Raw genomic sequence first — 4,211 nt, 5'->3', positions numbered from 1 at the left:
ACCCTAATAATCACTGCCATGAAGTCTGTCTTACACTGAATATGGTTTTGATTAAATTTTGCATTTTTATTATAAATATTATTTTTTTATTTATTTTTTATATTTATTTTATTATTATTATAAATATAAATATTCCTCCTTCCTCCTCTGGGGTGTGTGCTCGGCTGCCATCAAGATGTATGGCCTCAGGTCTTTTGAGCTCCTGGTGGGCCTTGGATGACCCGGGTCCCCCTGGGTCTTTCCCTGCCCTGCAAATTTATTAATAAAGAAAAACTGAAATATCACATGGTCATAAGTATTCAGACCCTTTGCTTTGACACTCATATTTAACTCACATGATGTCCATTTCTTCTGATCCTCCTTTAGATAGTTCTACTCCTTCATTGGAGTCCAGTTGTGTTTAATTAAACTGATTGGACTTGATTAGGAAAGGCACACACCTGTCTATATAAGACCTCACAGCTCACAGTGCATGTCAGAGCAAATGAGAATCATGAGGTCTAACGAACTGCCCAAGGAGCTCAGAGACAGAATTGTGGTTAGGCACAGATCAGGCCAAGGTTACAACAGAATTTCTGCAGCACTCAAGGTTCCTAAGAGCACAGTGGCCTCCATAATCCTTAAATGGAAGAAGTTTGGGACGACCAGAACTCTTCCTAGACCTGGCTGTCCAGCCAAACTGAGCAATCGTGGGAGAAGAGCCTTGGTGAGACAGGTGAAGAAGAACCCAAAGATCACTGTGGCTGAGCTCCAGAGATGCAGTAGGGAGATGGGAGAAAGGTCCATAAAGTCAACTATCACTGCAGCCCTCCACCAGTCGGGGCTTTAAGGCAGAGCGGCCCGACAGAAGCCTCTCCTCAGTGCAAGACATATGAAAAACACATGAAGGACTCCCAGACTATGAGAAATAAGATTCTCTGGTCTGATGAGACGAAGATTGAACATTTATGGTGTTAATTCTAAGCAGTATGTGTGGAGAACACCAGGCACTGCTCATCACCTGCCCAATACAATCCCAACAGTGAAACATGGTGGTGGCAGCATCACGCTGTGGGGGTGTTTTTCAGCTGCAGGGACAGGACAGCTGGTTGCAATTGAAGGAAAGATGAAAGCGTCCAAGTACAGAGATATCCTGGAAGAAAACCTCTTCCAGAGTGCTCAGGACCTCAGACTGGGATGAAGGTTCACCTTCCAACAAGACAATGACCCGAAGCACACAGCTAAACTAACAAAGGAGTGGCTTCAGAACAACTCTGTGACCATACTTTACCTTATGGCCATACCACCCTCAACGCGCCCGATCTCGTCTGATCTCGGAAGTTAAGCAGGGTCGGGCCTGGTCAGTACTTGGATGGGAGACCGCCTGGGAATACCAGGTGCTGTAAGCTTGGGGTGGCTGTAGCTCAGTAGGTAGAGCAGGTCACCTACTGATTGGAAGGTCAGTGGTTCAATTCCTGGCTACTGCAGGCTGTGTGCCAATGTATCCTTGGGCAAGATACTTAACCCCAAGTTGCTCTCCGACCGTTCCGTCGGAGTATGAATGTGAGTGAATGTTAGACGATTAAAGCACTTAGCTTAATTAATTAATCATGGAAGTGCTTGTATGAATGCGTGTGCATGGGATAAATGTGAACGTGTTGTGTAAGCGCTTTGAGTGTTCATATCTGAGTAGAAAAGTGCTATATAAGAACTAGTCCATTTACCATTTACCATTACTTGACTGGCCCAGCCAGAGCCCTGACCTAAACCCAACTGAGCATCTGTGTAGACACCTGAAAATGGCCGTCCACCAACGGCCAACAAACGGAGAACATCTGCAAGGAAGAATGGGAGAGGATCCCCAAATCCAGGTGTCAAAAGCTTGTTGCATCATTCCCAAGAAGACTCATGACTGTAGTAGCTCAAAAGGTGCTTCTACTCAATGCTGAGCAAAGTGTCTGAATACTTATGACCATGTGATATTTCAGTTTTTCTTTTTTAATAAATTTGAAAAATTTCTACATTTCTGTTTTTTTCTGTCAAGATGGGGAGCTGAGTGCACATTAATGAGAAATAACATGAACTTTTTTGATTCTAGCAAATGGCTGCAATGAAACAAAGAGTGAAGAATTTAAAGGGGTCTGAATACTTTCGTACTCACTGTATATGTGTACATGTATATGCATGTATATATATGCGAATGTGTATGTATGTGTAGCTATCTATCTTCTATTTTTTTCTGTTCTCTCCCCCCTTTTTTCCTGTTTTTTTTCTCTTTTTTTCTTTCCTCTCTCTATCTCTCTTCTCTTCCTGCCTGTCAGATCTGGTAAGAATAAATAAAATAAAAATAAAACTACAATTGACCAGAAAATCCTACAGAAAACTGATAGAGCTCTTCTTGAAAAAGCAAATATGTTTGGTACAAAAGTGCATTCAGATCATCATTCTGACTGCAAAAACTGCCAGACATGACAGCCCCCCCCCCCCTTCCCCCGAAAAAAAAGAACTCCCCGGAGCAACGGCTCCTCCGGCTCTTTGACTCTACAGATGCTGCTATTGGCAGCCATGACATTTCAGCCTGTCAGCACTTCAGAGGACAGACAGCAAGGCAGAAACAGCTCAGCATCCATTTATGAAGAGAAAAGCCCAAAAACTCAGAGGAAAGGAAGGATTTGTGGAGCAACATTTAACAAAGAAGAAGTGCGACATGGCGAGGCCGGCCCGGATTCTCAGGAAACAAAACCAAATCCAGGAAACGTGGATGAGAAACTGTGAGGTGTGGATTCAATGAAACGGGACACCAGAGGAGGCCGAAGTCATCACAGTAAGATTTGGACAGATTGCAGTGATATGACAGATGTATGGCTCACTCATAGTTAATAAGTCCAAACTTCATTATTGTGGAGTGTAAAATGAAGGATTGGGCATGAGGATGCTGAGATGAAAGTTACTGACTGCATCCAAAGCTTCACATGAGGAGAGGAACTCTGAGCACAGACAGCACAACGCTGAACATAATATTGATCCTGAAAATCACTTTGATCACAAGAAGAATCACAACACAAGTTTTGCTGTGGTTACAATTTCTGAGAAATTATTAAATGATGAACCAGACAGCACGGCTCAAATGAAAGGTCATGACCTTTACAGGCGGGACCAAAGGGGGCGGGGCTTTGTGTTTCAGGTCCTGTTATCAGTGTCGAGTTGTTGAATCGATGTTTGAAACTGAAAATGTAATGGAACGTGTTACAGCTGACATAATGAGACAAAATGCAAAAATATAATTGTACAGAGCAGCAGGTACTAACCTGACACATTTAAAGATAAACTGTCAGAAATATATGATGTCATCAGTAAAGTATTAGATTTTTTTTTGTGGAGACTTCAGCGTTGATGGTTTGAATCCTTCTGGGTGAACACTAAGAACTGAGTCTATCAGCTCTGTTTGTGTGGGCTCTTCCCCTCAATCTCATATCCTCATAGAATAACTGTAAATGCTGCTGCACTCATTAATAATATCTTCACAAATGTTCCTGAGGGGAACATAGCTGCTGCTCTCGTTATAAATGTTGTGAGTGATCATCTGTCTGTTTTTGAAAAAGATACACAAACCACCATTAACCATCTGAGGACCAATTCAGGACTGGAGCAACATTTATGTTGATGATGCTGATAAAGCTCATGAAGGATTCATTTCTATGATACTGCCCCCTGTTGGCTAAAGCAGTCAAAACAAAATCTCTATCTAGTAATGATGTTTTTAAGGCCAAAGCAGAAGTCAGCATTGCCGTGGTTCCATTAAGAAAAAAAGGCTTTTGAATTATTACAGAAAACCTCCTGAAAATTCCTCTTTTGTTTCCAAGATAACAGGATAAACTTCCTGATTTTCCTGAAACATCTCAGATCTTTGTTTAAACTGGGAGAAGCTGTGATTGTTTTTCAGCACAGAGCTGAAAACAAGACATGCACACATAAAAATAATAATGATAGTAACAATAATCTAGCAGAGGATTTTTCACAATACATTTTCAAAGTGCTTCACAAGCAAAATCAGACAAAATCAGCAGGTTCAAAAAGGTCAGACACAAAAGGTGAACTGAATCAGTAACGTGTAGGAAAACAAAGGGAAATCAGTAATAAGGGAAATAATTGATCAGTGACTGCAAACACTTTGTCCCTGTGCTGCTGTGTGTGGTACAGGTGAACACAAACACACATTCTGGACACATTTG

General features: G+C 41.7%; 1 non-coding gene across 1 annotated transcript; it reads left to right on the top strand.

Moving 5' to 3' along the window:
- The first annotated feature begins 1,269 nt into the window (after positions 1-1,269).
- Positions 1,270-1,388, top strand: LOC115795168 (5S ribosomal RNA). Its single transcript, XR_004021241.1, has one exon. It is a non-coding gene; the product is annotated as a 5S ribosomal RNA (ribosomal RNA).
- Positions 1,389-4,211: the final 2,823 nt, after the last annotated feature.

The sequence above is a fragment of the Archocentrus centrarchus genome, chromosome 16, assembly GCF_007364275.1.
Source record: "Archocentrus centrarchus isolate MPI-CPG fArcCen1 chromosome 16, fArcCen1, whole genome shotgun sequence".
NCBI lineage: Eukaryota > Metazoa > Chordata > Actinopteri > Cichliformes > Cichlidae > Archocentrus > Archocentrus centrarchus.
This window is presented reverse-complemented; position numbering and strand designations above follow the sequence as displayed.